At 38.6% G+C, this 12,492-nt stretch overlaps 1 protein-coding gene across 6 annotated transcripts in view; it reads right to left on the bottom strand.

Annotated features, from left to right (window-relative positions):
• The window catches only part of NEBL (nebulette), a 254,199-nt gene that overhangs the window by 15,946 nt on the left and 225,761 nt on the right, over positions 1-12,492 (bottom strand). The window lies entirely within an intron of this gene.

Here is a 12,492-nt window from a genome sequence, read left to right as displayed (position 1 = left end):
AGGCTTGTTGCTCTCAGCACTGTCAGAAGCAGCAGTTTGTCTGCATACTATCTATTACAGGGGTCAGTATTAGTTAGTAAATTGGAATATCAAACCCACATATAATTAGGTTGTTGAAATAACAACCTGAAAGTATGGCCTAATTCACACAGGGTCCTAATAAATATCTGCCATGCTCACTGACCTCATTAGAACTGAAGCTCTGAACTACTGGGAGTCAGTGGCAAATTCAGAATGTTAAAAGCTTAGGAAGTTTCCTTAACCTAAATTCTAAAGATGTAAGAAATAAACTATGCCATCTTCAAATACTTGGGGGGGGGGGGAGGGAAGGAATGGAGGAGGGGTGTCAACAAAATTATTAATCTTGTATTTAAAAAAACCTAACAATTACCCATGATGCAAAAAAAAAAAAAACTCAAAACTCTCAAGACCACTTACTGACATACTATAATGGATAAAATAAAATGTTTTAAACTAAACCTCATTAATTTCATGACTAGACTAAGACTGTTTTAAGCACTGTTATTTTATAACACCACTTTATCCACTAGCCTACCCATACGTACCCACTATGCAGAATCATACATTTATAACTTATAAAAGCAGTTTCAATATAAGAAATTAAAATTTGATTTTGAATAAACTTACAACAGAAAATCACACACAGCTGTTTCACATATGTCAAAGAAAACAAACTAATTTTGAAAGGAATGACAAAGAGAATGCCTAATGTGCTCATGCCACATGGAATTATGTATTTTATTGAGAATTTGTTTTCCCCTTTGGGGGGCTATCTCATATTTCAGTTATGCCTGACAGCAAACTTTCTCACAAAAAATCATCTGTTCTAAAATCCCTGATTTGTACAAATAGTCAATATCATTACTACTGGCTACATTGGTCTTTATTGCGCAAGTTCATCATACATCCAATAGCCAATGGAGTGGGAATTTGGGTAGTACCAGTTGGCAAAGAACAGTTAGCAGACTGCTTCTCTAGTACATCAGGATCCATGTGTCTGGTCATTCAAGTCTTCTCCCTAATTCTTCATCTTTTGAGGAATGGTGGATCAGTCAATTCCATTATATCATTTCTTTTCAGGGCAATCTAGTCCTTGAGGTTCATTCTGGCCTCTCTGAGGGGTCTAAACCTCTACTGCAAAAGCCAGTCTTGAGCATTTAAAAGTAGTATGGCTTTTATTCCCTTTCAGAGGAAAAGCATGAAAGGACTGTATTCAGAATAAGCCCAGGCTAGCACAGTCTCCAGAAGCCATGTTTGCAAGCAGGTATTAAACGTCATAGGGAAAAAAAACTGTTTCCTGTTGTTGACATTAAAAGAAAGAGGACAGTCAACTGAACATCCACCCTCTTCATCAAAAGGCAATAATACTGGGAATATTTTTGCCAGCAAGTGCTGGTAGATAATCTTTAGAGCAACACTTCTACTGAAGAACAGGGCTGGAGGATACTGAGTCAAAGCTCAAAAGCCTATGTGATCATTAACACATTGTTGTCGTTGTAAAGCATCACAGAGTTGTAAAGTATTAAATACAAACAATCTTGTGCTCTGCCAACAGGAGAAGAGAAGCACCCAATCTCAAGCCCATATAGTCCCTGCCTGTACCTGTCTGACTGTGGAGTGGTGAGGTGGTGAGTGACCCTCACAGCCTGCAAAAAGCGTGAGCCAGTCCTGTCCTGGCAAAGCAGACAATTTTGATGAACAGAAAATGCCATCAGCTTCCCCGGACTGCCTTTAGAACAGTCTGTTCTTACATTTAAGACTGTAAGGCCATAAACACTCAGAAGAATGGATTTGATAACTGTAATTCCATAGGACCCCCTTTAAATAAAAGCTTTTTCACACAAAAGCTAGAGGTATTTGTTATAAGATAGGGTGGTAAATGATCTCCCAGGAAATTTAATAATATTTATACATGACCCCATTTTCCCTACTAGTATTATAACCAGGATATAACCAAATAACAGGGCATTCTGGAGTTCTGAATATTAATTGCAATCAGGATTTGGTATCACTGACAAACAAACCATATTGCTAGCTGACTTTTTTGCCTGACATTCCACCTAAGCTGCAGCACGTCTCAGCTGAGAAAACAGAGTACTATATGCCTTGCCTTTCTCTTCCTCACATACCATACCACATTCTTTTATTTATGAAGGTACAAAAGGCCTGAAAGCCAGCCCAAGGCATCCTTGGTCCTGGTGGGGCCACAGTGTACCACAGGAAGCCACTATTCCTTCTTAAATTGTGAATAGGCAGGTTGAGGATTTTGCTCTAGGCTTCCTCACAAATAGACAGAGTTAGTAAAATGAAGGTTATATTAACATGTTCCATTACCCACACACCTTCAATTACAATTTGAACTCACATTTACAGAACAGCAACTGTTGCCCCATTCAGCCACTGAAGAAAGAAAACCACAAGTCCTTCTCACAGAAGCTGTGCTTTGATTTCTGTGCAGCTCTTATTTGCATAGTGGATATAATGAATCTGAGCAATAGTGAAAGGACACTATAAACCAGGATCAAGTACATGACTACACATAATTTTACAAACTATATTTATTATCTGCTGGATATAAAATCTTCTGAAGTGTATCAAAAGCTGCTCTAGGGGACCACACTAAACAACTGAAACAACTGCTTGCCAAGGGAGCCATTAACACTTTCACTGTTGAGTCTCTTGAAAATTTCCTTTCCACTTTCTGCTCACTAACTGTTTAAAGGAAAAGGGAACATCAAATTCAGACAACTGGCAGTGGAAATAGAAAGATCCTCTGAACGGATGCCATGCTAGACAAATTGAAAATGAGATCTCTTCTGGATTCACCTCCACCGCCATGTGTGGGAATTACCATTTGATGCTGCCAGATGTCAAGGGTATGGGAAAGCAGCATGGGAATCAAATATAGGCAGAGAGAATCTAAGCAAAAATATTTTGGAACTGTGAAATGTAAAGCTCTCCCTGGAACATTAACTCATCCTCTGTGAACGCACACTGAATGAAAATGTGCTTTCAGATGAACTACAATTTATATCTTAATGTATTACAACCAATGTGGGATATTTATTTTTATTCCCAGAGCCCTAAATCAAACCTTGATCAAAACTTAACTAAGCCCTCACTTGTAGTGCTATAAGAAGTTTCAAGTTTTACAGTAAAAAATAAGGTTTTACAGATACTTCCTACATCATTGTAGTGGAAAACAATAAAATCTAATTTTCTGGACTGATTTCTCTCATGTTCGCCATTAGCAAAGCACTCAGCAGAGGACACTAAAAGTCTAGTAGTCAAGACTAGGACATAATGCTCAAGACAGTGCATAAACGTGGTCCCATTGCCATTCTGGATTCCTATACTTACATGGCTTAAAAGGCTGAAATGGATTACTGAAAAGAGACCAAATTATAAATTAAGCAATCAGAAATCTTCTTTTCACAGAAACTTACATAACACATGCAGGGAACACACCCAACCTGTTTCTAACTGAAATTTGAACTCTTTCTACTCACTTTGCATTTTAATTTTGCTTCTTCAAATCTAGAGCTGAAAAGGTATCACCTTTCTAACACCAGGAAACCTCCCACTGTTTTCAAAAACCCCTCCAACTGTAATGTCATTATTTCTAATCAGAAAAAAACAACCCTGTCATTTTAACATTATGGATCACTGCAAAACAGGAGGCAAAAGCTGAAAATACAAACCACACCTCCTTCAAAGGAAAGGTACAAGTTTCATTAGGGAGAGAGCTGTCTTGCTGCCTGAACAAGAACTGTCCTTATGGGGTACAGGATATGGTTACAGCAAACCTTTACAAAGGAAACCATATCACTTCAGCAAAAACCTATTTGAGAATGGAAGCCCAGGAGTCACCAATTCTGAAGGAGTGCAAGCTCTCTAACAACAAAAACTGTCCATGCTAAATTATTTCTGGAACCAGGTACCAAACATATGCATGCACTTGTGCCCATATTACATACATAGAGAAGTATTTCCCAAATTCAAAAATACCACAAGAGGTTTATGGGTGAGGTATTTATTATTTGACTGCAATAACTTGTACTAAATTATACACCTAAGAACAGAAAATCATCTGTTTTACTATGATGCTTTTGAGTGAAAGAAGGCAGTTTTTTCCTACACATTACCTTTCAGGTTGTTAAACCTGCTGGGTTCTTGCATGTAAAAGAAGCAAAATCAGAGCATCATCTAGTCCAAAAAAAAAAAAAAAAATATATATATATATAAAAAAGTCAGAAACAGATGTAAGAATCTGGTGGATAAGAGAAGTGTAGATGTAACCCTCACCAAGAGGGAGTACACAGAGTACTGTTTTGATGTGTTCAGCCTTCTGTGGCAATGCAGCCTGCTGATACACTTGAAAGGGGACAAGAAACCCACAAAAGCCTATAGTTTTTCCTGTGAAATCTACAATTCCTCTCCCTCCAAATGCCATGTTTGATTACTGGACTCTAGGGAACAATGTTACGGAAACGGAGTTCAGCTACCTAGCATAAAAGAACCATTCTTCCTTGGCTGCCAGAGAAGAAAATATAACTGCTGTGTCATTCTGCTTGACCTCCTTAAAGTGAGAGCTTAGCAACTGAATATGAATACAAAGAGGGGTGAAGGATTTCTGCTGTGTATTCCTGCCAGCTGCACCTGAAAATGGAAGACAAATCTCTATATTACATTATAAAGAGCAGTCTGGTATTATCCCCCTTTTTTTCTTTGACTTGTCTTTTACTAATGGTGATTTTCCCCATCCTCAAAATGATGTTTTTTATAAAAATGATGGGAAGGACAGAGCAAGGAATGGAACCAAATTCTGTCTCCTTTCCTTTTCTTCCACCTTCCACTGGAGTAAGAGAAGAGCATTAAGACCGTCCAAACACAAGTAGACTTCCTGGTCAACACAGCAGAGAGCATCCCTGCCATTCCAGCACCTGAAATTCATTTTTTTTCTCCACCTGACTAGTTTGTCTTCTAACCAAAATAATAACGAGCAGAAGTAGCAGCACAGTTCCTTGTTCTAGGATTTTCTGTGGTACATATGGTTGGACGTCAAAACCTCAGACAAATCCTACAAATAAGTACGTTATATAGAGTCATAGATACTGTTTGTGTGGTAGGAGGAGAGGAGACATCCCTGAAATCAATGTTTGAAATGTCAGTGCTCAGTTGTAGCGTATGTGTACAGCATGTACAGTAATACATAAATTCTACATATGCTGTTTGCAGGGCTAAGTTCACACTGCAATTCAAACAGTTCTTTTAATGGCCTACAACACATTCCTGCCTTGGTGAGTAGAGGAGAAAGATAACCCCTGGAGTTTGGAGAAAGGGAAAGAAGCAGGCACAGCTACTCTGGAGCCTTTTTTCTTCATAAAGCTCATATCACACAAGGAGGACATGCCACTAGGGAAAGAGATAAAGGACTTAATGTTTCTAGTTGACTTAACTTCCACTTCCAGCTATATAAAGACTTGAAAACTTTTAAGTACCAATACCCAACAGGAAGATACTGCAATGCTGTTTTCTGAAGCTTTCATAGACTTTGGAGTCAACTTGTCAGCATGCGCATTTGCCATATTTATTCCTCGAAGGTTTTTTGTAGTAATCTTTTCTGGATCTGACCAATGGTTATGCAGTATCAATGAAGTATCTAATATGAATTTTAACTTTTGTCATAGCAACCTATGGGTTATTTTTAAGGCAGATAACAAAAATTAAGATGATCGAGTATAAGTAGAATTTCAGTTTGTGGAAATTTGTGTATTTGGATTCTCAGTGTGAGTAGAAGAAGGCAGTTTCCCAGGCAAAGGCAAAGTGAGAGGCCTAAGTGTTAGTGACAGACCCTTTCCATCAGAATAAAGAAAGAAACCTCACATCAAGACCTCTTAATGTTCTTACTACTTGCCTGTGGCAGCAGATGATCTGAATATGAAGAAATTAGGCTGAAGGAAACAAGGATAAATAGTGAACATGCTGCCAATCAGTAACACACTGGCTCCAATCAAATAGATACAATTTTAGCACTAATTTCTAAAATGCAACAAAAGGCACTTGAAATGTCCTAATACTCACTGTTTTCCTACATAACATGAGCTTTTGGGAGTACACCAAAACTGATTTCCATCTGCTACAAACTGACTTCTGTATAGCTTTTAAGACATGATGATGACTTAGAAAATAACCAAGAAATCAAGTTTTTGAGGTTTGGTTTTTTTTTTTTCCCAGCAGAGTAACCATATATACATGACTGAAAGGAACCGATACTCACCTCTGACTTTCTGCATCTACAGACCACACATAATTTAAAATAGGAATAAAGGGACACCTTAATACACTGAAAAATTCTGAACATATGGTAAGGAAAAATTTACATATCATATCTATATACTGATGTACACCAATTAAACTAGAAATCAAAAGAGAGAAAAAAAAAACAAAACAAAACAGGAAGCCAAAAGCAAAGTGGGAGAAAGCCAAACTAAAAGGTTTCAACTAAAAAGAAATAAAGGGTGTATCAAGGACAAAAAAAAAAAAAAAATAAAATTATTCATCTATTACAGGATGTTCATTAAGCTCATTTTAACGTAGAAGCCTTAAGACTGAAAGCAGAACTTGGTAATATTAAATAAAATTCTGCTGATTTCAATCAAAGAAAAACAGGAGAGAGCTAAACAGAAAGCCCTGCAGAGATACGATAAACTGAAAGATAACTGAAGTAAAAACTGAGAGAAGGAAGAATATTAGAAAGTGAAATGAAAACATCCTGCAGTTGAAACAAGATTGGAGGAAAGCAGCATAAAAGAACTCTGATAACTAAAACCAAAGGGGTAACTCTAAGGAAAACACTTTCAGTTAAATATAATGAAATCAAAACATGCACACAACTTGTTGCATAATAAAGGGGGGGGACACAGAATGAATAAATAACAGCAAAATGAGAGTACAGTGAGAACTCTTCAGTGCAATGGGTCTTCTCATTCCAAATGCTCTCAGAGGAATTCTTCACCTCAAAATGAGACAAAGACCAATGCAAAACAGAAGTGACAAACCCAGTAGCCCTAGTAGCAATGCCATGGCTCATCTACTATTATCTCACAAGTACCTCACAAAGACACTGTTCTAGTAATAGACAAATGCGTAGAGTCATTTCCCTGACATCATGGCAAAGCCTGAAATTTGTTCCAGTAGTATCAGAGTGATTCCTGTAAACACTAGGTCAACTCCCTTAAGGACAAGTTTCTGCCTTCTCAAAGACTTAAACTGTTAGACATTTTAATCCAAAACCAGCATTTCTTCTGGTTGCATGTAGTATGTTGTTTCTTTGCTAACTACAAACAATGGGCCTGAAGAAAAATATTCATTAATCTTACAGGTTTACTTGCAGCCTTCATTTTATCTTGCTACTCTTTCTCTATACCTGCCCACACAGCTTTGAGCAGCTGAGTTTGGTTTCTGTGACTGGTACTGGATCATATACCCCAAATTAATTTCCGTACCTTATGTTGTACCATATATTAACACTCTAGTGTTAAAAAGTCCTTTCTTCCCCTCAGTCTCTGGAGATTGAACTACTGTGAAAAACAGATATATGTAAAGTGTTCTAAAATAACAAGCCTTTTAAAAAAGTCTTTAATATTGTGAACTTGTGCTACTTTCAAGCATCTTTACTCTTATCTCTGAGGGAATGGAACTAAACAAAAGTCTTGAGCCATGAGGGTGTGAGCTAAATGCCATTTTGACTTACTGAAGTAAGTTACTAGCAAAAAATAGTGTATTAATTTTGTATGAAGACCTTAAAATAGGATAAATATTTTTATAAAAATACATACTTTATCACAACATGTGAGAAACTTTGTAGAGACCATGGATACAAGTAAGTCCAATTAGGTGATATCTGTGGTTGTTTCTGTCATTAGACACTGAAAACTCCATAATTATATGTAAAAGCAATTCATCTCATTCATGGAGTAAATGATTGAAATACAAATGCAACTGTTCAACACAGAATGGATACATGTTGAGCCATATGACCCATACTCTCCTGGTGCCTAAATAAATAATCTGAAAAACCTTCCAAAACTGAATTAATAGATCTATGTCTGAGAAGCTGTTAAAAGCAAGATTGAAAGAGAGAAATCATTAGCTCCTATTCCTTTTTAGCCAAACTGGAAATAACTACTTGAAAAATATCTGAGAATTTTTCAAGAACTAACGGGGCAACAACTATTTCTGGGAAGTGCTACAGAATGGTTTGCAGGAAAAAAGGAAATCTTTGTTAGGACAGTAACTAATTACAAAGCATCTAGGCAGACTGAGAAACTAGTGCAACATCTTCTGTCCAGTATGGGAAAAAAAAAATCAGTGACACCATGAAGTAATAAAGTCAACCTTGAAATACACTAGCAGGGAGAAGCTGCAAAAAGGACAAACAAAGCTGAAAAGTAATTTCAAAATAATTTCAAAATTAAAATTCATTACTTTCACCAGGCTTGCTGGAAAGCCTTAACAATTGTTTCCTACCCAGTTTTACCTGCAGTAGTCTAAAAGGGAGAACAGGGACTTCTTGAACTTACATCATGCAAAAATCTACTGATTTTGTAGGGAGGCGCATCTGGCTCAGGTCAATGCCATCATCTAAAATAATGGTCAGGGAATCAAACAGGAAGAGTAATTCTAGTGAACTAACAATGTTTTAGTAGCCTCCCTGTGATGTTGTTACTGAAATTCCCCGAAGAGAAGAGACAGGTATGCCTTTAACATCTGGTATGAAGCCAGGGACCTAGCTAAAGACTGAGAGAGGTGCTTAAGGAACAATTCTATCAACATTGGCAGTGGAAGACTTGAATTGGGGGTCAAATACTGGTAAAGTTATCTAGAATAAATTAGCAATTGGACAATATAGATATATCTGAAGGATGATGAGACAAGGCCAAAGACACTTAGAGTTTGTAAAATTGGTCACAGATCTCCAACTGACTTTCATGTTGGCGCATCATCAGACTGAACAACTGCCAGCAAGAAACACTGCTAGATCTAAAAGGACAAATTCCATGAGAAACAGCCATGAAAACTCAGCAATATGGATTTGGTTCTCATTTGGTTCTCATCTTAAAATAAGATGCCATAATAGATACTATATAAAGGTCAAGGGCAAACTCACCCTGTGGCTATGTGCATAACATTTGGGATAGGATGCTGTCATGAAAAAGGATGGTATTTTTGACCAAAGATGCTATCTTCTGTTGTTTTGGGGTTTTTTAGTGTGTTCACAGAAATGGCATTTTCTTGTAAATCATTAGGATTATGTCAAATTACTTAGCTCTGGCATTTATTTCTCCCCTGCAATGGGAACTGTCTGCAAGTGCTCAAACCCTGGCTAGCCAGCTGGGTCAAAAGCAGAAACAATATCTTGCTAAAATATGTTGGTCTTGGCAAGGATCTATTCAACACATCACCACAACAATATATTTAAATAGAGACACAAAAGAGAAAGCTTGCTAGTGCCAAAACAACCGGGAAAATAAAACCCATTTCCTGTTCTCAATATGGCAAGTAATAAAAAATATCTGTTAACAATCAAATCAAGCTGACAAAACAATGTTAAAATGGCTAGGAATACAGCCAAAAAAGATCAGAACAGATACAGAGAGACAATATGCACTGGACTGTGAAGGCCATGTCACATCACCACAGAAAAAGACATAAAAGCCAAAATGATATGCATTATTGCTATCATCTATTTAAATATTTGGGAATATAATTAAAATATCAAATAAAGATGAACATACATGATATAGGGGAATACAGTTCTCTCAAAGACGTGCGTTTCCTTCTTTGCTGATAGTTCTTCAGTCTGAACACTTTTTTCCTCACCTTTTCTTAATCAGAGCTGCTTCTTTGTATTCACATGGCACCTAGCACAATATAAACATCCTAAACACTAGCCACTATAATAACATATTACTCTGGTGACTGTGAGAACATAAACAGGTGTAGTCTACAATTAAGATGCCTTAAAATCTTCTAAAAGCATAGGTAACTCAAGGATGCCAGGCAACTAAATGTAGCAGTATCTTTTAACACCTTCTTGAAAAAAAAAAAAAACAAACACCAAAATAAAATAAATTAGTAACCCTTTGGACACCATTTCAATGCACATGGTTTCACAGCTGAGAAGGAGAAATCGCTATTCTTTTTAATATATATTTAGAATGCCATTTTTCTGAACACCTACAATTCACCACTCAAGTCTAGTTCCCACTGCAAAACTACTAGGATGACAAAACCCTTATTCATAATTTTAATAAATTTCATTCTAATCTGTGGCATGATTCAAGATGTGGTTTTGTACCTGGGAATGCAGGTTCCTAAAAGTATTCTAATATTAATCCATATTCATAGACTCATAGAATAGTTAGGGTTGGAAAGGGCCTTGAAATCATCTACTTCCACCCCCCCTGCCATGGCCAGGGACACCTCACACTAAAACATGTTGCCCAAGGCTCTGTCCAACCTGGCCTTGAACACTGCCAGGGATGGAGCGTTCAACATTCCCTGGGCAACCCATTCCAGTGCCACACCAACCTTACTGTAAACAACTTCTTCCTTATATCCAGCCTGAACTTCCCCTAAGTTTTAACCTGTTATCCCTTGTCCTGTCACTACAGTCCCTAATGCATAGTCCATCCCCAGCATCCCTACAGCCCCCCTTCAGATACTGGAAGGCTGCTATGAGGTCTCCACACAGCCTTCTCCAGGCTGAACAGCCCCAGCCTTCTAAGCCTGCCTTCATACAGGAGGTGCTCCAGTCCCCTGATCATCCTCGTGGCCCTCCTCTGGACTTGTTCCAACAGTTCCATGTCCTTCTTATGTTGAGGACACCAGAACTGTGCACAACACTCCAAGTGAGGTCTCATGAGAGCAGAGTAGAGGGGCAGGATCACGCTCCTCTTGATGCAGCCCAGGATACGGTTGGCTTTCTGGGCTGCGAGCGCACACTGAAGCCGGATCATGTTCAGTTTCTCATCAACCAATGCCCCCAAGTCCTTCTCCGCAAGGCTGCTCTGAATCTCTTCTCTGCCCAACCTGTAGCTGTGCCTGGGATTGCTCCAACCCAGGTGTAGGACCTTGCACTTGGCATGGTTAAATTTCATGAGGTTGGCATCAGCCCACCTCACAAGCGTGTCAAGGTCCCTCTGGATGCCATTCCTTCCCTCCAGCATATCAACCGAAACACAGCTTGCTGTCATTGGGAAACTTATTGAGGGCGCACTCAATCCCACTGTCCATGTCACTGACAAAGATGTTGAACAAGACCGGTCCCAACACCGATCCCTGAGGGACACCACTCGTTACTGGTCTCCAACTGAACATTGAGCCATTGACCACAACTCTTTGTGCACAGCCATCCAGCCAGTTCTTTATCCACCGAGTGGTCCATCCATCAAATTGATGTCTCTCCAATTTAGAGACAAGGATGTCATGCGGGACAGTGTCGAACGCTTTACATAAGTCCAGGTAGACAACATCAACTGCTCTACCCCTGTCCATCAGTTCCGTAGCCCCACCTTAGAAGGCCACCAAATTGGTCAGGCAGGATTTCCCCTTAGTGAAGCCATGCTGGCTGTCACCAAGCACCTTGTTGTTTTTCATGTGCCTTAGCATGCCTTCCAGGAGAATCTGCTCCAAGATTTTGCTAGGCACAGAGGTGAGACTGACTGGTCTGTAATTCCCCTGGGTCATCCATTTTCCCCTTCTTGAAAATGGGGGTTATATTCCCCTTTTTCCAGTCATCGGGAACTTCACCTGACTGCCATGATTTTTCAAATATGATGGACAATGGCTTAGCAACTTCGTTTGCCAGCTCAACAGCTATGTTAAACAATATCAGACCATATAAGTTTCCCAGCTGAATATTAGCCCGGTTCCCGAAGCGCTGAGACCATAAGAAAACATTCATATGTGAGAAAGTTGCCAGATGATACACTTTTCTTTTTTTTAGGATAGAAACAGGGAGGCACAAGCACCTGCATAATTTAATAGGGGAAGAAGTACTTCAGTCACTAAAATACTATTATACACTTGACTTGCCCAACAAAAAGCACAAGGTAATTTTATTTTCACTCCAGAGGTTCATTTTTTCACTTACACTGCATCATTCAAGAGAAGAGGAAAAAAAAAACAAACCAAACCAAAAAGACGTATTTGTGTACATTTTGCAAAAACGCAACATGCCTTGCGTACTGTAAATGGAAGTTAGCAGGGCTTTCAGGCCGATAGAGTTATCAAAATAGTGAAAGAGGATACACAATAAAGCAATATGGCATGCAAGAAACTGCAGTCTTTAGATTTTGCTTTGCTTTCTTAATCAATTAGCTGACAGCTCATACAGTTTCTAATGACTTGTGACTGTACAAGAATATTGAGTTAATACAGGCCTGTGAGGTCTCAACACACTGT

The sequence above is a fragment of the Pezoporus flaviventris genome, unplaced genomic scaffold (genome assembly GCF_033815535.1).
Source record: "Pezoporus flaviventris isolate CSIRO_AGI_PZ_B2104156 unplaced genomic scaffold, CSIRO_AGI_Pfla_v1 ptg000047l, whole genome shotgun sequence".
NCBI classification, from domain to species: Eukaryota; Metazoa; Chordata; class Aves; order Psittaciformes; family Psittacidae; genus Pezoporus; species Pezoporus flaviventris.
Note: the sequence above shows the minus strand (reverse complement) of the source record. Positions and strands in the feature narration are given on the sequence as shown.